Consider the following 22,386-nt stretch of genomic DNA (forward strand, 5'->3'; position numbering starts at 1 on the left):
CCATTTGCCCTGGACCATACAAGAATCCAGATGGGCCCTCCCATCCTACAAGGGAGGCATCTGTATTAAGGGTAACAGAGGGGGGTGGCTGGTGGAATGGCACCTCGGTGAGAACATAGTCCAGACATGTCCACCACTGAAGGTGGGCGAGGACGCGTGGTGGTATGACCACCATTTTGAACAGTGGGTTCCTGGCTGGGGCATAGCATGTGGCCAGCCAGGGCTGAAGGCACCACATGCAATGTTTAGACAGCTTTACCACATGTGAGGTTAGTAGCCATGTGACCCAGCTGCTTGAAGCAAATGTGCACCATGCCAGTGGGAGACAATCACACCACCAGGATGAGATCACGCAGGGCCTGGAATCTTTGAAGTGGGTGAGTGGCCCTGGTGGCGGTAGTGTTTGTGTGAGTGTGAGCCGATGCCCAGGTGCCAGCTAAAGGTCCAGTGGGGCAAAGGGGGTGATGCCACACCAGCAGCTACGCTAAGCAGCCAGGGCAGGCTGGGTTCTTTGGTTTGTGTTTAGTTTGGGTACAGCAGCAAGAGGAAAATTACACTTAGAGAGGCTTTAACAGTTACTTTTTATTTATACAAAGGTAGAAACAATTTAACTAAGACAAATGATTAAAGTACAAGTTAGTACTCGTGGTTTTTAAAGGGGAAACAACACAATTTAACTTATGAAATGTTTTAGACAAACTAGCTAGCTTAAACTAATACAATTAATGTGTACACAAGAAAGGCAAGTTGCAGGTGTGATTTTCACCCCTGCCTCTTAGACCTGGTGGAACCAGAGTCTTTCCCTCAATTCCTATAGGAAAGAAGTGTAATACAGGTGTAATTCTTACCCCTGCCTCCGAGATCCGGTGTGACCCAGAATCTTTCTCTCAATCCCTCGGGAAGAAGTAGATACGAACCAGGCATCCCCAGTCTCGGGAGTTAATTCCAGACCTGACCAGCAGGTGTAGGTGATTTGAACTCAAAGGGGGGGTGGGCTGCCAAACCCCTTTATACCTTTTGTCACGTAGGCTTCTTCCTGGTCTCAAGTGGCCAATTGGGAGGAATGTGTTTTGAACCCCAGGTTTTCCAGGGAAGGTGCAAGGCTCAATTTGCACCTGTGAATGGTGGACAATTGGGCACCTTTGGAGGTGATGGGCGGAGATTCCCCGTTCTTCCAGGGGAAGTGATCAGGTGTGTCAATCACCGAGATCAGCCAGAAGGGCGGCCATTAGCTAGCCCATTCACTGTCTGGTTTTTGTGTATAGTAGAGAGGCTGGGTGAGACAGCACACCTGCGTTCCCAGGACATCAAAGGCTACCTGTCTCCCTTGCTTGTTTCTCTCTCTCTGTCTCTCCCAGTGGTGGCGGGGGAGAATAAGAAAAGGCCAAATGGGGGGTTCATGTCTGGCTACAGTGAGCCCCAGTGAACACTGGGGATTGCATGGATTGAAGTGTGGACTTCTTGTAGCTAATGTGGAAGCCCAGGCTTAGCAGAAGGTCCATGGTGATGGTCATGATTCACAGGGCCTCCGGGAATGATGTCCCTTTTATGAGACAAGCGTTCAGACGGGAAGATGATGACCCCTTGACAACACAGGTGTGTGGCCACAACTGCCAGCGTTTTGGAGAACACCCTGGGCATGGTGGAGAGCCCAAGTGGGAGGATCTGGCACTGATAGTGGTGAGACCCCACCATAAAGTGAAGGAAATGCCTGTGTGCCAGGTGGATAGTGATGTGGAAATAGGCATTTTGTGGGGCGAGAGCTGAGAGCCAGTTGTTTCTGTCCAGTGCTGGAATAATGGTCATGAGAGTCACCATCTTGAACCATCGATATAGAATGTATTTGTTAAAACAACAAGAAGTCTTGTGGCACTTTATAGACTAACAAATATTTTGGAGCATAAGCTTTCAGGGGCAAAGACCCGCTTCGTCAGATGCATTTCATATTTGTTGAGCCTCCTGAAGTCAAGGATGGGCCTCCACCCCACCCCCTCCCCCCCGTTTTTCTTCTGCGTTAGGAAGTACGTGGAGTAAATCTCCTGACCCGAAAGTCCACGGGGATTGTCTTGACAGCACCCAGATGGAGGCAGTGTGGTATCTCTTTCTTGAGGAGATGCTTGTAAGAGAGTCCCTGAGGAGGGACCTGGTAGAGGGGGTGGGTCTGAGGGTGGGGGAATGGTAAACAGGATAGCGTACCCCCACAGGCCACTAGCTCCAGGACCCACTTGTCCAAGATAATGGCAGCTAGTGGTAGAAAAAGGGCAGAGATGGTGGTGGAAGGGATGGCGACGACAGTGTGTGAACGCTGGAGCAGAAAGGTCTCTCAGGCTCCCAACCACACTCTCAAAACTGCTGCTTGGGTTGTTGAGGGTGATACACTGCAGGCTGTTGGCGCTGTTGCCAGTGAGGTCTTCGCTGCTGGGATCTGTGCCATTGGAGAGTTTCTAAGCATTACCGTTGCTGCTGGAACTGCTCCTGTGGTATCTGATAGGGAGAGTACTGGGTCCACTTGAATGGGGGGATATGCATCCCCAGCGTACGCAGTGTAGTGTGAGAATCCTTCATAGAGTAAAGGATTTTGTCCATCTTATCTGTGAATAGATTAATTTTGTCAGATGGAAGGTCCTCCACCTTCTGCTGCAGAGTCTTGAGGACCCCCAGGGACTGGAGCCACGACATGTGCCTCATGACCACGGTGGAGGCCATGACCCTAGCCACTGTGTCCATCATATGCCTCATGGATTGGAGTGCTGTGTGGGTGATGATGTGTCCTTTGTGGATTACATTAATGAGGGCTGGGCATTGCTGTTTGGGCAAGGTGGGAACCAGCTTCAGCAGTTTGGAGTAGTTCAGGTGGTCATAGTTGGCCAGCATGGCTGCGTAGCTTGCTGCCCCCGGGGGCAACGTGCCAGAGGAATAAACTTTGCACCCCATGATGTCCCACTTCTTACTCATTTTGTCCTGAGGAGTGGAACCAAAGGATTTAGTTTTACTGCGGACAGTGTCCACCACTAATGAATTTGGCTGTGGGTGGGTAAACAGAAACTCCACGTCCTTAGAGGCCACAAGGTATCATTTGTTGGCCCTATTGTTAGTGGGAGGAATGGATGTTGGCGTTTGCCAGATGACTTCGGAAGGGTACATAATGGCCTCACCCATCGACATTGCAATTCTGGAGAAGGAGGAAGGCTGCAGGTGCAGAGAAGTCTGTATTGTTTAACCGGCACCTGCTGCAGGTCCTTTTCCTGGACTTGAGCCACACGCTGAAATAACTCTTGGTCAGACCATGAGTCATCTTCAGGGGAAGAGAAAACCCAAAGCACTGTGTCATCTGGTGAAGAAGAGAAGTGGTGCCCGGGGATCTAGCTTCACCCTCTGAAAGGGCATCCTCAGCCTCAGAGTGCTTTGATGGTGAATACGTTGCCGATGTGGTGGGCTGTGTTGACATGGAGCAGTCCCATGGATGGTGTCGGCAGAGCATGGGAGCAGGGCAGCTGTGCCTGCCAAGGTGACCATTGAGGAGCTGGTTCTTGACGGCACGGGTAGTGGTGTGCAAACCACGATGAGGGCAGCTGCAGGTGAGGCCTGGAACGCAATACGTCTTCCCAGCTAAGTGTGTGGGGCTGGAGTGCTGTGATGAGAAGACTCCCCTGCGGGTGGAACTGCTGCCTCTCAGAGTAGATGGTTTGTGTGAGAAACCCAAGCATCTAGATGAACACGGGGACATGGGCAGTGCTGGAGATGCTCGTTGCGGCAAGCTGGGTAGTGCCAGGGCTGGGGCTGTATGTTCTTGGTGGTGCGTTTTTCACAATGTCCTTTTGATGCTGCGTTGCACTCTGGTGCCGAGGGCTTCGGCGAAGTGGTGTCTCAGCGCTGCTTCAGCGCCTTCTCTGGTGCCGCCTGAGAGTGAGTTGGTGCTGTGGCTCTGGACTTGTGTGGTACCAAGTCTGGTGCCTCATGCGAGCGGCGTGGAGACTTGGAACAGTGCCGCTTGTGCTCTGGGTCTGGCACTGAGGGAGGGGTCTTGCTTTTTGAGGACCTCTTATGCCCAGGGATAAATGGGGTCGAAGCCAGCGTTGCCAATGGACGCAGAGGTGCCTAATGTTCGTGGCTTGGCTCTGAGTGCACCTGCTTCAGCGGTGCAAGCTGTGGTGGTCCCAGGGATATTGCAGCAGTCTTTTGAACTGGCACGGCCTGTGAGGACAGTGCCAGAGGCCAGGAATGCTCCAGAGAAGGGTCTGCCTTCACGGATGGGCCACCAACTGAGGTAGAGGAACGCGCATAGTCTGTACCCTGGGTCCTCCCATGCCAGTTTCTCAATGGAGGGCTGCTCTGCGGCCAGTGGTTGGAGGGACTTTTCATACAGATAAGTCTTGAGCCCGTTGGCTCAGTTCCTCCTGGCTAGGGTGACCATATTTCCTATGAGCAAATATGGGACACCCTGGGTGGGGGCAGCTCCCCAGCTACAGCCCTGCAGAGGACCTCCCCAGCTGCCTCATGCATTGGGACCACAGGAATGAGGCTGCCACTTCTGCAGAGGGACTTCCCTGGCTGCCTGACACCTTGGGGCACTGGGAATGGGGCAGCAGCCACACCAGTGGTCCTCCCAGCTCCTACGAGCTGCAGGAGTCTGGAACCAAGCAGCAGCTGCGCTGGTGCGTGCCTGGCTCCCCTGAGCTGCAGGGAGCTTGGAAGGAGGTGGCAGCAGCCGTGCTGGTGCTCCTCCAGGCTCCCCTGAGTTGCAGGAAGCCAGGAACCCAACAGCAGCTATGCCCCTGTACCCCAAAATACCCCTATTGCAGGGCCCCCTGCAGGCTCTCTCTCCAGCCAGCAGCTGTGCCTGTGCTGGTCGGAGGGAAAAGGCAGCTTAGCAGGGGGTCTGAACATGGGGCAATTAGCCCATTTGTTAAAATAAAACAGGATGCCTTCCTGGCACCCGAAATAAGGGGCTGTTCCAGTCAAAACGGGATGGATGGTCACCCTACTCCTGGCCCTGGCCGTGAAGCTGGAGCGCTGGTGCAGAACTGGGTTTGGTTGGCCCTCACCCACGCGCTTGATGCAGGAGGCATGGCTTTTGGAGGCCAGCATGGTGTCTCTGCTTGTTGCGCATCGCTTAAAGCGACTACTTTTAATGCTAACAAAATGTCTTCTAAGCTGTTTTTTTTCTTACTAGAATGTCTAACAGGAGAAATAACGTGACCGAGGGTAGAAGAATGCTCAACTAACTCCTTCTGTGTTTCAGAAAGAGAAAGCAAAGCTCTGTCTGCAGCCGAGGACGGCAGAGAAGGAACTGAGGGGTCTGTGCCACACATGTGCGCCAGACAGCACAAAGGGGCGCTACTGCTCATGTGCCGCACAGGAAACCATGGCTATAGAAGAATCTCAGAGCGCCAGCGCAAGGATGCACCCACACCCAAGGTGGAGCACCCCTGGCGACACTACTTGAAGAAGAATCACCAGCTGCTTCTCATTTCATAGACCACTAAGTCAAATTATTTTCTTCTTGTTGCTACAATGGAAGAGGTAAAATAGGAGGTGGTTCAAACAACATTTGCATCTTCTGTGAAAGACAGACCCATAGCCTTTGTCTTTGCCTTTAGAAGGGAGTTGTCGGATGGGGAAGGGAACAGGAGGGATAAAAAAGAAAAAGTCTCCATCAAAGCAGGGTCAGACATACAGAACTCAATAGCAGCCTTCCAGATACATCACATGGAGATCAAACTTCACAGCAAGCAGAAAACTTTCTGAGAAATGCCCATTGACTTCAAGAGTGCTGGGCCAACCCCAACGTAAACAGCCCTTTTGAAAAGTTATGTTCCCGTACATCCCCAATCAGGACAAGAGAGGGGGCAGTGGGTACTTCATCCAGATTGTACCATATGCCCTCATGCCTGGTGTGTGGGGAGCTGCTAAAAATGCTGACATTGAACTCTTCAGAGGACAGTGACTGCCCACGTCACTGTGCGGGTTAAAGTGGTGTGAATACAGACAGCTAGGGGATGGCAAAGACCAACTTTCCACTAGTATTGTCCTTGTTTTCACAGCAGTTGGAAGGACAAAAAGACTGTGGGCCAAATCTTTGGTTCCAGCTAAGCTGTGCTCAGTGCAAGAGCTGCATAGGGAGGGAAAGTGAATCTAATGCCACCTTCCTACTCCCCTGAACCTGGTAATAACCAGCATTCCCTCTATGATTTTCCATCCATGTGTCTAATAATTTCTTATGTGCACTGAGACATTGTGAATGCACCACAAAAATAAATCCAAAATCTATCTACGGGTGCTCTGCTAATCAGCTGGGCAGCACTTGAATTGGCACAAGCACACAGCTTATAGGGACCACTGCTATAACCAGGGTCTGTTCACTCCCTTGCATAATGGGCTTCTCTAATTAACACTGGCCTGGGGGTCATCCTGCTGGACCAGGATCACCTCACGCCTGCAGCAAACTCTGCAGCCACAGAAAAGTGCAAAAACCCCCTGTGCCAGGTCTCTTCCACCCGCGGGTTCCCAGGTGCCAGGGCTATCCCTGCATACCCACCAGGGACAGCTTTACAAACAACTTTGCTGAGCATCTTCCCAGCTGTTTTTCTGAGATGTGAAAAGGAGTTGAATGGGACAAGCATCTTTCATTGTTCTTTACAGTTCCATTTACTGTTCTTTGCTAAGCTCAAGGGCCCATTGGTCTAGGTGCTACACAAACGCACAGCAGTGCCCAGTCCTTGCCCAAAGAACTTCTAATCTAACTAGGGAAGACAGACAAATGGAGGATTTTACAGCTGACTGAAGCACAGAGAATGTAATTACTGAGGCTCAATGGGATTAAGTGATTTTCCCAAGGTCACCCAGGAAATCTGTGGCAGAACAAGTAACTGCACTCATAACTTCTGAGGCCCACTTCAGCTACAAGGCCACTGGCTCTCTCAAAATCCTCCTGTCGTCTGCTGTGCAACAAGCATAACCTTGTCTAGAAATTTGTCAACATAAGGGACTGGTGCAAATACATTCACTGGTTGGAGTGTGAACTGCAGGGTTTCTGGAGCACAGTAATAAGCAGACCCTTTTGCAAAAGATCAGATTGATTTACTGCGCAGTGTGTTTTCTCTCCGCCAGCCTGGGAAGCAGGATCCCTGGGACATGGTCTCTAGTGTGTCAGCAAAGACCTCTGCTTCACTCACCTCGCAGCCATGCAACACTGAAACGCTTGTTCTGGTTTTCAGCCAGGCCTGTAAGGATTTTGAAAGACTAAATACAATTCCATTCTGTTCAGGAGCGACTGCCCACATCTCAGCTGCTGAAACATGAAATTTCTTCTTCTGTAGACAACCTTGGAACGTCTCACCCAAAAGAAATCCCATTAGTCAGACGCTGAGGCTGTCTCTGGGAAAATTGCTAGGGGAAGTAGGATGGATGGGCCAGGTAAAATGAGTAATGTATTTATTCTGGATTCAGAAGCGCTAATCCACCATTGAGTTCTAGTCAGGGTGGGGGAGTCATGGAACTGCTGTGAAACGTGTGGTGAAGCCAGGAGCTCTTACTGCTCTCTCTTTGGGAGGGGTGGTAAAGAGGTTACTCAAGGGCAATTGTCTTGTTCCCCTAGGGCCAAATTCTGACTGGCCTATGCACAGGGCTTATGGGATGGACACAAAAAGGCCTTTCCCCTCCCTCCACCTTTTGTGTGCCCCAGCTCAGTCTCTGCACTTGGGAGGCACAGACATTGCTATGCGTACCCTGGGGGTATTACCCAAAGGGGGTAGAAAAGCAGGGCAAAGATTTCCTCTCAGTTCGCCCAAGCATCCACAACTACACACACAGAGCTCCCTGAATTCAAAGGAGGCTTTGGGATGAGAGTGAGTATCAAGGGACAAGGTCAGTGGGTTTTATCACATATATTTGCCGCCCCAGCTCCTCTGACTTCTCTCACCCCTTGGAAAAACATTTTGTGGGGAGCTCTAGCTTAGGCAGACGAAAGCTGCTTTTGTAGGATTAACATGTGCCAGGAAACTTAAATGGGGCCTGACCGTGTCCCTCGCCTCCAAGATCAGCTCCTTTACGTTTGGGGCACAAATTCCAAATTGGCAGTTTTAGGCCAAAAAAGCTCAGGCTGACGAATGTGCTCTGGTCAGGGGATACAGTATAGGCTGGTTAGGAAATGGTCTCTTACCCCAATTGCCGTCAATCTTGAAGACCAAAATTCTCCACAAATGCCAGTAATGGAATTTAACAGCAAAGACCACCCAAGACACTGGGACTCTCAAATTGCCTGGCCTCAGGGTCTCCAGTTTGTTCTGTGCGGCCTCATGTGCACTCTTGGTGAAGCTACAAAGAAAGATTGTTTCTTTCCTTCCTGACTTGGACAAGAAGTAAAAGAAATCCATCTAACAGAGCATTTAGTAGAGGGGCTGTAAAATTCTAGCATTCAAATTTCAGCACAATAATCAATGTTATAAAAGAGTCATAAGTCAGTTGCAGCAGCAGGATAGTGAAAGGACTCAGTGGGTTTTGGCTTTTGTAAATAAATTCTCTCTCTCCAGGGTATGTCTTCATTACAGGTTCTGCCCCACACGCACTTACGGCAGTGAAGGAAGAGGTTTTCCCATTGCTGTAGTTAACATACCCCCGGAGGGATCGGAGCAAGTTTGATGGAATTCTTCCATTGGCCCAGCGGTGTCTATACTGGGCCTTAGGTCAGCTTAACTGCATCTCTCTGAGGTGTGAATTTTTCACTCCCCTGAGCAACATAGCTACCTGGCCCTAAGTTTTATGTGCAGACCGAGTCTTAAAGAGCCTGTTCGTGCCCCAGGCTCTGTGGGAAGCATCTCAGCCTATATACAAAACCCCACTTTTTATCTCCTTCCCTCCTCATTTGTTTTCGGTTGAGCTGGCAATCCTGCACAAACTCCAGGATGCTCTTTATACAGCTAGCCATGGACTGGAAAAGCAACCACTCAGAGTGAACCCTCTCTACCCCCCTCATTCGCATCTCCTTTGCTTTCTTATCCTACTTCAAGCCGTACCAGCAAAGGCCAAGTCTACCCTACAAAATTTTGTCATCATAGCTACATGGGATGTGAAAAATATACGTACACCCTCACCTAACACAGCGATGCTGGCAAAGACTGTAGTGTAGGTGCAGTTGTGCTGGCAGATGAGTGCCCCTGTTGGCATAGGTAACATCTTTCAGAGAGGTGGTAGGAGTTAAATGCTTTCTGTTGGCAGACACTGCATCCATCCTATGGGGCTGCGCTGCTGCGGTATGGACAAGGCGAAAGGTCAGCTCACCTAAGCACCTATCATGTCAGTCTTTATTACATCACAGGCTGCAAGCCTCTGACCTGGGACAGGGAATCCACTAGAACGACTGCCCCAGCTACACGTCCGGGGGGGTCCATCTCTACCCCCTTTCCTGGCAGTGCTTTTGCTGCTCTAGTGTACCACCTTCCCCCCACAACATTGGACCAGGCTTAGAAATTTTTTATTAAAGCAAAGTCACAGTGAGAGGATGGTAACATCCCCTGTCGCACATTCTTTGGGACTTGTGCAAGATCAGGCTAATATTCAAAGAACCTGGTTACTGGCTGTTTTAACAGCCTTTCCGAGCTGAGGCAGATTCAGCTGTGGGCCTTCCTGCAGCTGTGTGTAATTCCTCACTGTCTGCCTTTCCCTTTGATGTCTGATGACCAGCTCCTCTTCCATCTCTTCACATGTGCCTGCTGAGCATCCTATTCAGAAATGCTGTTTACAGATGGGCCCTCTGTTTACAGTTAACTACAGTTAAACATTTGGTGTTCGCAGCTCCACCCCCCATTCAGCTTCTTCCTGATTTTTCAAAATAAATGTCCCCACATCTGTCTGGAACGTCTCCAGCTCACTGCCCCTTCCTCCCAACTGCTGCCCTGTCTCCTCCCAGAGAAAGGAATTGCCTCAAAACAGCTGCTTGGCTACCCAAGGCACAGGGGTGGTTCCCTCCTCCCGTTCACTAAGAAATAGGAACGAGTGATTCAGCATCACCATTCTCTTGCTGGTCATGTCCACAACCTAGCAACTTGGAGGAAACACAGAAAAACCTACCACCATAAGGCCTCCACTGGCAAAGAGGTAATCCTTGACTGACTTTAAGCTGATGAGCAGTTCTCTCAAACTCAGCAGGTTCTCAAAGGGAAGCCTGTGCACATGTCTTTTGGGGCGGGGGGGGGGGGGGGGGCCTTGAAAGGACAGACAATATTCTGAGGAAAGAAAACATGTACAGATGAGGGAATGACACATTTGTTTATGATGCAGCAATTCATATGTGACCTAAACATGATTCCAGTCCTCCTCCTCATCAGTCCATATGGGATTTTAAAATGCTAAACATAAAAAAAGTAAGAAAAATGTTGTTAAAAATCTTAATAGTTTCCAAGGAACAGATTATTACTCCTTTGTAGTGCATCTGCTCCAGCTGAGCAAAGGGATTTGGCCCCGGTCATGCTAGGTGTTGGACAAATGAAAAGGACGGCATAGTTGCTGCCCCAAATGCTTAGAACCCAGTGTAAGGCAGAAAGCTCCACTTCTGTGTGACCAGAGGCCAACTACAGGTGAGGCAGCAAGAGGGTAGCAATAGGTTTATGCACTCACCTAAACTAACAATGGGCATAACTGGACTGTACCAGATAAGTTTTTGAAATACGTTTTTGTTGGCAAGCCCTCCTTCTCATTCTAGAGCTGAGCACACGATCTATAATCGAAGCTGCCTGACCCTTTCCATTATAAGACTCTGTTTTCAGTTGCTTTGCCAAACTTTAATCCTGCAAACTGGAATCTGACGTGACAGGTGTCTGCCTTAGGCTGAAGTTGTTTGGAAAATTTCTGTAAAAATGGACCAGTCATTTCCAAGACAGAGATTTGGGCAAAATATGTTGCTTTTCCTGGGTTAAAAAGTACTTACAACCATTTTATTAAGAAGCTTTAGCATCCCCATGTGTAAGAATGGACTTGACATTTGGCAGGAATACAGCATTTCTGTCAGCAAAAGATTTTTTTTTTTTTTTTTTTTTTTTTTTTACTACTATTGAGAAAAATACCCCAAATTTTGCCAAGTTATAAGTCTCTGAAAAAAATCTCAATTCTCTCATACTCAGTAGAAACTGCTTAGAGTTTGGCAGCCAGATTCCTTAAGGATTTCATCCATATTCAACCTATACGCAGCCTGGGGATGATCAAGACTTTCTCTACAGCCGCTCAGCCCAGCAGAGGAACTACTATGCATTGACACCAACTCAGCTGTATCTTGCGGGGGAACAAATTCCCACTAGCAGGGACTCCATCCTGCTCCCCAGTGGCCACTTCCTCTTCCTACAGAAACCCCAGGTCTCCCTCAGCTGTGGAGTTCACCTCTCTCACACTTACAGCGGCTGAGTCATCGGAGGCCTCCCCGGGGAGATAGAGACATGCGCCCAAGTCACACCACCACTCTACCTGGCCATGGGTTTGCTGCTGGGCCAGTTCTGGAGCGCTGCGTAGTCCAATCACGTGTACACATTCCACATGGAGGAGGGTGAGAGTGGCTGCTCTGTGAGGATGGGGTAGAGGGGGGTTGCTGCACTCAAGGGGCTGTGGGGCAGGCCTAGAGCTGCAGGGGTGAGCATGTGCAGGAGCAGGGCTGGGAGACTGACCCTACAGGGGAGCAGGCGGTGCTGAGACTAAGGAGCAGGCAGGAGGCACGGGTGGTTGCGAGGCAAGCTGCGTTCCCCATCCACTGAACAGCACAGGAGGGCTGGCTGGGGGAAGGGGCTGGCACTGGCTCACACACTGGTATGCACCATACATAGCACACAGCTGCTTAGCGCAGCACAGAAGTTGGGGTAGTTGGGTGCCCTGCGCAGCTTTGTAATCTGCATTTTGGGAGGGATGCCCCACAGTGGCTGGACAACTTGGGTATTGTGACAGCACATGTCAGGTCACAGTGTCATGCAATGAAATTTGGTAGAGGTCATATTTTCAGGGGTGTTGCAACCATGCAGCGGGAGCAACACACCCGGGTTTACCCACAGCAGCCACACTGATGTCGTGACCAGCTACTGCTCAAAATCCAGGTCCCAGCCCGGCTTCACAGCCTGCAGAAGTCTGAGCAAGTGCAAAAATATAGGGGGATTTGGCTCCCTGCAGTTGGCACCATTGCTGCTGTGGAGACAAGCACATGTGGGAATTTCCATTTTTTGCAGGAAAGCCCAGGAAAATAGATACCATAAACTAAATGGGTGCTTGTGAAGTCAAGCCCTCCAGAGATAGGCAGTGCCAGCATTAAGATTGTCTGTGTAACCTACGTTATCACCACCCTCTTATCCTGTATATGCCATAAATCTGAAGGGAAAAAAATTCCCAAAAACTACAACAGTGCTTAGGAATAACACCCCAGTGTCACTTTTGGTTTCAGTCATGCCCTTTCCCCTGACTCAGCCAGCCCTGGACTAAATATTGTGAACGCAGTATCTGTATTTACATTCTTGGAATCTTTATAATACCAACTTTATTGACACATTTGTTATACTCCTATAAAATGAGCTGCTATGACCATCTGGCTTCAGAGAGGGCCAGACACTAATTTATTTTAGGTTAATACCCTTTCGTTCTGTAGCCTGTCACTTTTTATGGATTTTTCATTTCTATCAATCTTGCGCTCTGTTGTACTTACACTTTATGATCTTGTCATTTTAAGTCCTTGCATGCTGGGATGGGAATGAGCACTTAAAATCACTGAGTTTAATTACACTCTCAATTGTTATTAATTAGTTAGGGAAATTAAGTGGACATTTAATTAACTATGTTATCACTTCAAGACGAAAGCAGAATCCAAAACACTTTAAACTGGCATTGTGTTCATTTAGCTCAGTCAGTCAGAGAGCGTTGCGTTAATCAGGCGGTTCAGTTATTTAACTATATAACGACATTACTATTTATGCTGCAGTAGAGTCTAGATGCCCCCTATCTGGGTCCTGGCCCCAGTGTGCTCGGTGCTGTACAAATACAGCTCTAAAAATCTCTCTAAGCTATGTCCTGTCCCCTCCATCCACACAGCTACAACACTCATCTCATATTGCAACATCCTCTTTAGCAAGTGCAGCCTGGGCCAGCTTAAATCCATTCCAAATGCTGCTGCAAAAATTGTTGCCTTAGCTCCCCGGTTTGACCAAGTCACCCCTTTCTTTGTGTCCCTCCACCACATCCAACACAAACTGCCTGTGTACACATTCTAGGCCTTTTACAGACTTGTCTCCATCCAACATAATCCCTGTCATGCACAGGTCCCGTAATACCAGCTGCTCCCCCCGACCCTTGCCCATGCTGCTCTCATGTCTTGGAGCTGCTTCATTGTCCCCCTTCAGATCCCTTCCGAAAACATTTGCTCTGTTGCCTACAAAAATCTTGATTTTAAAGCAGCTGACAAGCTGGGATCCCAGCCTAGCAGGTTGCCTAGGATGGTATCATTTCTTTGTGCTCCCTTATCTGCCTGGATCCACCACCTGTCTTGTCCGTCTTATGCAGATGTCTTGTCCTACAAGGGAAAATTTTACCAATTGAGGAATAATACTGGTACAGGTAAACTATTGTAGTTATACCAGAGTAAACTAAATGGTGAGTTTAAACCAAGCTAGGTATGCCAGTATAACACCACGTGTTAATACAGAAGATGAGAGGACTTCTTCCCCACGGTTTAGTGTGTATCATTTTAAAAGGGGTTTAAACTGAAAAAAGTTACTCTAAGAAGTGTGCCCACAAAGGGAGCTATACCATGTAACTAACCAGGCTAAACTCACACCTAATTTATACTAGCATAACTTTCCTGCATAAACAAACTCTTAGTTTTGAGGCATGACCCATCCTTGTGCTGTTTGTGCAGTGCATAGGGACTCCATGATTGGAGTCCTAAGTGTGAAAGCAATATATACAGTAAATAACATCACACCCGTAAGGAGTCCTGGTCCCTGCCTAACGACTTTCACAATGGATTTGCATGTCTAATCCGTGTATGATAGTTTTCTCTTCCCGAGTTGCATACCAGAGCTTGTTCTAACATACAGAGGTTTTAATCAAATGGGTTTAGCCAAGAATACAAAAAACCATTAGCACAGCATCCGGTTGGCAGTCCAGCCATCTTATCAATCATTTACTGCATCTCAGGAGTAAGGCTCCCAGACCCTCGGGAGCATGATGTATCACTGCTTTCTGACAAGTCAACCTCTCGGTACCTTAACTTCCCAGCATCTAGACATAGTGAGGCCTATCTTGGGATCTAGTTACCTCCTGAGCAGCATTCCTTCTACGCAGAGTTCTTGGGTGGCCATCCAGAAGAGATTCAGATGCTGCCCAGCTGATTAGCAGAGCACCCACACCCAGCAATGTGTTTTTACTGGTGGTGCACATCCACATGCTCAGTGCACACAACAAAAATTATTCTGCACATGGATGGAAAAAATTAGAGGAAACACTGCTTCTGAGTTAAATAGGCATGTTAGGCACTCTTGCCTCCAAAGCACATTGGCCTCTAAGAGGTCTTTGCTGAGAAGGAGGAGGCTGAGCAAGGCCTTACTCCTACAGGAGTGTTGTTTTTGTTATAACATATGTATGAGCCCATTCCTGAAACAGCAGCCTTTGTCCTTTCACCTACACACACCATTTTTGGAGAACTTTCAGTGATCTGGATTAACAATTTAAGACCAGAAGAGATCATTCAATATCTAGTATGAGCTCCTGTATATCACCAGGCATTACATTTCAGCAGCATTTCATTGCATATTAACCATGAGAACTTGCCACTAAAGCATATCTTGCAGAAAGGCATCTGGTCTTGATCTGAAGCCATCAAGAGATGAAGAATCCACAGCCTCGCATGATCACAAGCTCCATTTTGTTAATCACCTTCACTCTTTGCTAGTTTGGATTTGTCTGGCTTGAGTGTCCTATGAGTCAGAAGGCTGGAATGGCAAAGACTGGTAACACTAGAACTATGGGGAAGATGAGGAATTACCCCAAATGGGAACTTGGAGATCCTGGACATAGATGTGAACTCTGCCTTAGGCAGTGTACCTTGTCAACGTGCTGTACCTTGGAGGAACTGTTTGAGATGCGTGACACTAGCAGGTCTTGTCTGAAGGACAGTCTATAACTGTGAGCCACCATTCATTATGTTATGCTTTTCTCAGCTCATTAAAGAGCCCTTCGTAACTCAGTAGCTTCTCCTGGTAAAGCAACTATAATCAGTTCACCTCTCCATCTTTTTGATACACAGATAAAACACTTTAAAGTCTCTCACGGTAAGGCATTTGTGCAAGCCGTTGAATTACTTGTACAGACTCCTTTTGGTTTCTCAGCTGTGTTCAAGTACCAAAGCTGTGTTCCAGAATTCTAAAATGAAATAAAATAAAGAACAAAGAGGGTGGGATATGAGAGGAGAGAGCAGCTGGCAATCCTGAGTCCTAAAAAGGTTTCAAAACTTGAGCATAAATCCCCCATAGTTATTTTTATCAAGGTAAATACATTTTTAGCTAACAGGTAGCTCAAATTGCTTAATTAGACATAGGGGCTAAACTAGAAAATAGTAAAAGTAATGAAAAAGGAACAAAGAGAAATTAAGACCAAAGTGGCGTTTTGTCATCTGGCTGAACAGCTGTCATTTTACTGTTTTCGTCCATGTCAAATCCATTGTCAAATTATTTGCTTTCAAGCATATTTTTATCCTGGATTTTGTTTACTAGCCACTTTGCTGAGGTGACACTTCAAAACAAATACAATTTTTCTGAGCACTTTTCCCTGAAATTTTTAGGGAAAGGACTGAGGCAGAACTTTCTCCAGCAATAGAATCTGTCTAGTGTAGCATATTTCATTTTAATCCAGAACTAACAAAAGCTTATGTCCACCGGTGATGATTGATCTTTTCGTTGTTGCATTAAAAAAAGAATTTTTTCCTGTCCTTCCACTCCTCTTAAGTAGCAGCTACCGTTCTGCCAGTTATAACTTGCATTCCATTCCCTCTAAGTGGACTTCAGGTAGCAGCATTGAAGATGCCCTAGATCTTCCTTGAAATTTACACCCAGTCATTTTGAAATTCTTCTTTTCAAAAGCTCTGCTAGTTCTTTGACTTATTGCCTGAAATTCTCAAAATTCAATTTTTTAGTACAGACGTGATTTTTCTGGCAGTTCTGTTCTCTGTGGTCAGCCATTGCCTCAGCTTTTCCAAATGGTTTGAACTTGGCTGCCATTCTGTCTGTAGCTTTTTCTGTGTCCATTTCATCCTCATATCAATTATCTCTCTCATTATCAACAACAGTTGTTACTTCAACCTCTGTGGAACCAGTGTGGGCTAATGGACAGAAGAGCAGAATCAGAAGAAATGATTCTATTCCCAGCTCTGCAAATAACTCAATGACAACGCGAAGATGTTGTACAAGCTCTGTGCCGAAGGCCTGGTCCAAACTGTTTATTTTTCTTAAGCTGCCATAATTGTTTTGTGTGTGTGTGTGCTCTCACCGTCATCTCCAGCAACATCCATCATGATTTTAGTTAGCTGGACAACCACTTAAGTATGGATGTGGCCAAATTTCCTGTGGTCCCATAAAGTTGGTTTACAGCCACCATTCCTGGCTCTGTGCCTCCAGGAGAGGAAGGGTCGTGGGGCTTCCATTGGAAGGTGCAGAGCTGGGCGTAACCGGCCTTCAGCACTGCCCTGACTGGCACTGGGCCCCCTCCCAACCCTCAGTGACATGCAGAGCCGTGCTCCTACAGAGATTTAAAAGCCTGGGGCAATACTCTTTGTCTCTCCACCTCCATTGACAGGCCTGTTCAGATGCATACAGCTCACCAACAGGACTTCGTTTAACAGACATAGCCTGACATGCATCTCTTCTCCTTGGTGGCCAGGCCAGCACCCAAACATGTCATTTTTAAAGAAAAACCAAGAAAGATGACAAAGAGAGTACATCAGCACAAAGAGATGAAAGGAAGATCTGGGAGTGAGAAGGTTGATCAAACCAGGCCTGTGGTATGATAGAAATAGAAAAGGAGACTGAAGAAAGAGGCAGAAGTTTAAAGAAGTGTATTGTTTTTCACCTCCTCACAGAATCTTCAGGTTGTCATTTGCTGACATTCAGCAGTGGGACAAGGCAGGTATTTGTCTGATGGGAAAGTAGAGCCAAAATCCTGAATTATTACCTGACTAGTGGGATAGAAATAAGTTTGTGCTGAAGTAAGCATCAGAAAGAAAACTCCTGCAATCCTTGAGGGTTAGGAAAGAATTACAACCACACTGTTCTGTTACGTACCATGTAGATACCAGAGCTGTTCATTTCCCCCGACATGCATAGGCTGTGTTTACCTGCATGGTAGACGGAGCCTCTAGGGCTACAGTGGAAACATTTGCCATCATCAGTTGGGGAGCGAGGCGGTATATTTGTATATTTACACAATACAGTAGATTCCACATAATAGCAAAGTACTTTGCATGCCACAAATGCAAAGTACTCCACTTAGGAAGGAATAATCTTTCACACCTACAGAATGGGAAACGACTGTCTAGGAAAGAGTACTGCAGAAAGGGATCTAGGGGTTATAGCACACCACAAGCTAAATATGAGTCTACAGTGTGATGCTGTTGCAAAAAAGCAAACCTGACTCTGGGATGCCTTAACAAGAGCATTGTGAGCAAGATACAAGAAGTCACTCTTCTGCTCTACTCTGCACTCATTAGGCCACAATTGGCGTATTGTGTCCAGTTTTGGGCCCCTATTTCAAGAAACTTGGAGAAGGTCTAGAGAAGAGCAATAAGAATGATTAACCATCTAAGGAACATGAGCTATGCGGGAAGACTGAAAGAACTGGGCTTGTTTAGTTTAGAAAAGCAAAGACTGAGATGGGACATGATGGCAGTTCACAAGTAGCTAACAGTTACGAGGAGGAGGTAGAAATGTTGTTCTTCTTGGCCTTTGAGGATAGGACAAGGAGCAATGGGCTTAAACTGCAGCAAGGGATAGGTTGTACATTAGGAAGAACTTCCTGTCCGGGTGGTTAAACACTGGAATAAGTTACCTAGGGAGGGTGTGGAATGTCCATCACTGGAGATATTTAAGAGGAGGTGAGATAGACATCCCTCAGGGATGGTTTAGATGGTACTTGGTCCTGCCATGAGGGCAGGGGACTAGACTTGATGATCTCTCAAGGTCCCTGCTCGTTCTAGTATTCTATGATAATCCTGGTATTTGTAAATTCCAGTTAATGAGAACAGGTTGTCCAGACTCAATCCTTTCCCAGTGACATCATTAATGGGATTCAGATATTAGCATGCATACTACTGCTTAGCAACTTTCTTCAAAAAAAAAAAAAAAAAAAAAAGACACCACTTGCAGAAGGAAGGTCTGCAGAAGGAAGTGCTGGGACATACCAAGCACCTTTCAGAGGGAGACTGCCAGTCAAGGAAGGAAGTATTGGTTGTAGTTCCAACCCCTGGAGAGTGCAAGCAGAGGTGCTATCTAACTCTGTAGACCCCAGCATTCAGGCTGCAGTCCCTGCTGCTCTGCTCACAGGTTTGCTGGACCACAGCCTAGAAAAGCACATCCCAGCGCTTTCTTCCTTGGCTGCTGCCTCGCAAACCTGTCCTTTGCTTATCAGCAATTGCCACATAATAGCAACTTTTTGCTGGCAAATGAGGGGTTGTTAATATGCAGTACTATTGTACTGTGTTTCTATTTGGGCAGGAATATGCAATTAATACCACCATAGACTAGCTTTTGCTCTAACAAGTAGTATAAGTTATACTAACAACTGCCTCTGTACTAGGAGGGTTTGCTACAATAGCAAATCTATTCTGGTGTAGACTAGGCCTTAGTCAATACAATTATTTTCAAGATGCTCTAAATACAGAGATACAGGATGAGTTGAAAGTGGTAGCTTTAAAGACTGGGAATGAACACACTGACACTTTGAAAAAAAATGTGTAGAACAGCCCACCAATCCCTTGTATTTTGTAATCTAATTTTTTTTCTTCTACTTTTATTTCTGAGACTATTATGCTTATTCTATGCCACCACACAAATAAAACATAGAAAACATTTAAAGCGTTAGGAGGCCAAAATTTAATTGTGGCACCATTTAAAGTATGTGACTTTAAGCCAACTGCTGATGAGAAACAGTAAATGGATTTCCCCATTGGCCGACTGTGTTTATCTATGTATATCTGTCATCTAATTTCTTTTACAGTTTTCTAATGGGAAAAAAGCTAAGAATGTTTTCAAGCCTTGCCTGTGCAAATCTCTTCTATAAAACTTGCACAGGCGTGCCAGTCAATCTGAAAGTAACTCAGACACCCAAGAACCTTGTCATGTGCCAAGCTGTCCCTGTGCACTGATAACATGACATGAAATATTTTCTACTGAATTTTTAAGCAGAAAGAGTGAATGTGAAAGTTCCAACAACATGCAGTGCTGTGGCAACTGCAGCTACCAACTTGCTGTTTGCAAAGGCACACTCCCTTTTTTCGGGTGCAAGTCATGTTTGGTTGTTGGTCCTACTGAAATTAATTGGGGCTTTGCCACTGATCTCAATGGGAGCAGCAGAAGCCCATTTTGCGCTTGCAATTTAGGCTTTGTGCTTTGGTTTCATTTGTATTCCAGTAAATAGGGAGGCTGCTGTGCCAGAGGGTTTCCAAGCAACACAATCTCTGATGAAAGAGAAATTTTAAAAACTCACTGATTTACCATGTTAAAAAAGATGGCACATTTATTGCTACATAAATGTTATATACATCGTGTTTTCTGTTACAACTGACAGAAAATTTTTTGAACTTCTTTGCTGCTGGTTGAAAAGGTTTTATCAGCAATACCTTGAAATTTGACACAGGGTACAAATCTGCAATAAACCAACAATGGAAACTGGAGAACAAGATGAGAAGCAATTCATCTCGGACAATTAGCTCTTACAATACTCCAAAGGTACTACACGGTATGCTAGAACCCTACTATGGTCTTACAATGCTATTGTAAATTTCTGATATTAATGAACATGTTATGGTAAATAACCCTACATTTTTACTACCTAATATAGTAAAATAAAGTAAGAAACTTTTTACTGAAAACTTTTTCGATTTCAAAAATCTAGAAAGAGTAATATTTAGAATTCAAGAAATTTTCTTACAAGATTATTGTATAAAAGACTAGCTACAGTGAAAAATAAGCCAAATGTTTTTTTCTTTCTATTTTATGAAGGAAAGCTTCTGGGCATACTGCAAAGTCTAATATAGCCAAAAAGACAACAAGCTTAGAAGGAAAAAGGCCCGGCAGTGGCACGTGATCACTTTCACACGTCATAAGCGACAAATTTGTTTAGCTGATAAACACTGAAATGAAGAACAAGGCCACAGATATAGTCAGATATTATCTGATGATATATTCAAATTAAAGTAATAGAATGAAACCACTAATTTCACGAACAAATGGTTTGTTAGGAACCATCTTAAACATGATTTTAAATTCATTAGTCTGTTTTAACAGTCCTTTTTTTTGTTCTTTCAGATTAATTGAAATTATTTAAAATGATTGTTTTGTTCCTTTTTTGTGTGTGAGCTGATTGCCACTAGTAAAAGAGGCAATACCCAAACAATAGCTAAGACAACCTTGGTTTAATAGTTTTCCCCCATGGTCATTGCAGTGGAAGACAGTTTCCATGGAAGTTCAGAGGGATTTTAACAATCAACACATTAGTGACAAAGGAATACTTATGGACACTGTTCTGGTGGAGCAACATTTAATGGTTTAATGCTCATATGGCTTGGGAGGGGGTGGTTTGTTTGAATCACACTGAATTCTTCTCCACTGACAAGCCATACAAAAATGACAAGATAATTAATGTATACAATAAGGAAAAGATTGGTGACCATTGCTCTTGTATCCCATTATATAATTAGCGCACCACAGCTGCGTTTAGTTCATCACACTACCTGCCAGGGTGAATTTAGGATTTTACTGTTCACCACCATCGCCTGAAAAGTCTCCTTTGTGTTTTAATGCATTTTGTGCTTACGTACAGCTAACACTTTACATGTACTATATGTAGTACTTACTGCTTGGAAAACAAAGCAATTCTAATAAAGTAGATTCTCCCCACCCAATTTACACTTCACGTTACAAGCTTTACTATGAAGCCTAGAAGCCTAAAAAGGTTTGGTTTATAATTAGAAATAAAAATATTTATTTGAGGAAAGTCTGAGGGAAAAATACCACTTTTTAAATCCAAGAAATGCTATGGTCACAGTACTGCTCCTGTTTACTGTCTTCACTGTCCCTTCTAATGGCTTGAAGTATGGAGCTCAGTATGGAAGCTGACAATGACCATAACTGTTCAGATTACCAGAGACCAAAAATAACATAATATTAAAAAAGGAAAACAAAAAAATGCTATGCCAAGGAATATTTTCCTGTTGCATGGAAAACATTAGTCATATGGCAAAAGGAGTGGAAAGGACAACAAAAGACTTTTCCCTTCCCTTTTTTAAGACACTAATAGGTATGCTGGGAATGCTAAGGGTCAACGTTTGTCACGGCTTTGTTCTCTGAATGTGAACAGCTTGAGCAAATGCTGGCATCAGCTGAAATTCTATCAGCTTTCAACATGTTAACTTTTCCCTTTATATGTAGACCTTTACAGTTCCATAACAATAAATAAAATTTGTAGTTACAATGCATTTGTCAATTCAGTTTAGGCACAAGGCAACTTCCACAATGAGTGGAGAGATCACAACAGTCTCTGATTGTGCAGAAGCGACACACTGCTTGCAACAGAATCATATGTTCAGAGTATTTCATCAGCTGAAATTCTATCTGAAGATATTTGTTATCTTCACTTCTGATGCAGGTGTTGACCAGTAGCTTTGATCATAAGATTGCATTTGGGTTTCTTGCTTCAAGTGTTTTCTCCTGTCAGATTTGTGTCTTCATATAATGTTAGTTGTCTGTGTCCTTGTGAAGAAAGGTCACCTTCTATATATCTTACTGATAATTCTGTAATTCTGACATGGAAATTGGAGAAAAAATATATTAGTAAAACAATTAATGAAAAATTAGCAACCTATTATGTAGACTATAGCTGTATCATATTTGCAGTGTTGTTGCAGCTATATTGGTCCCAGGATATTAGAGTGACAAGCTCAGTGAGGTGAAATTTATTGAACCAGCTTTTGTTGGTGAAGAGAAGCTGTCGAGTTTATATAATGCTCTTCTTCAGGTCTTTTTTTCAGTAAATTTCATGTGAATGAAATGTACCAAGTTACTGCAGTTCTGTGTCCCTCAAGCACATCCAGCAACACTGCAGAAATATCATACTCTACTCATATCATGAAGATGGCCTAGGAGAACCATCTTTTGGTGA

General features: G+C 45.6%; 1 protein-coding gene and 1 long non-coding RNA gene across 21 annotated transcripts in view; one reads left to right on the forward strand and one right to left on the reverse strand.

Moving 5' to 3' along the window:
• Window positions 1–22,386, forward strand: part of LOC142019413 (uncharacterized) — a 107,203-nt gene that overhangs the window by 73,077 nt on the left and 11,740 nt on the right. For 2 of the 3 annotated variants that reach the window (XR_012647067.1, XR_012647068.1), the window contains one exon: window positions 5,243–6,313. The exons of the other annotated variant lie outside the window; for it this stretch is intronic. This is a non-coding gene — a long non-coding RNA (uncharacterized LOC142019413). Of the gene's footprint in view, window positions 1–5,242; window positions 6,314–22,386 lie in introns of those variants that run through there. 3 annotated transcript variants of the gene reach the window in all.
• Window positions 19,496–22,386, reverse strand: part of TCF12 (transcription factor 12) — a 395,995-nt gene continuing 393,104 nt past the window's right edge. For 3 of the 18 annotated variants that reach the window (XM_075006251.1, XM_075006248.1, XM_075006250.1), the window contains one exon: window positions 19,514–22,027. The gene's annotated coding sequence lies outside the window, so the exon portion shown is untranslated. Of the gene's footprint in view, window positions 22,028–22,386 lie in introns of all 18 variants that reach the window. The other 15 variants (XM_075006253.1, XM_075006252.1, XM_075006255.1 and 12 more) reach the window with 13 other exon arrangements.

This window comes from Carettochelys insculpta, chromosome 12, assembly GCF_033958435.1.
Source record: "Carettochelys insculpta isolate YL-2023 chromosome 12, ASM3395843v1, whole genome shotgun sequence".
Classification (NCBI taxonomy): domain Eukaryota; kingdom Metazoa; phylum Chordata; order Testudines; family Carettochelyidae; genus Carettochelys; species Carettochelys insculpta.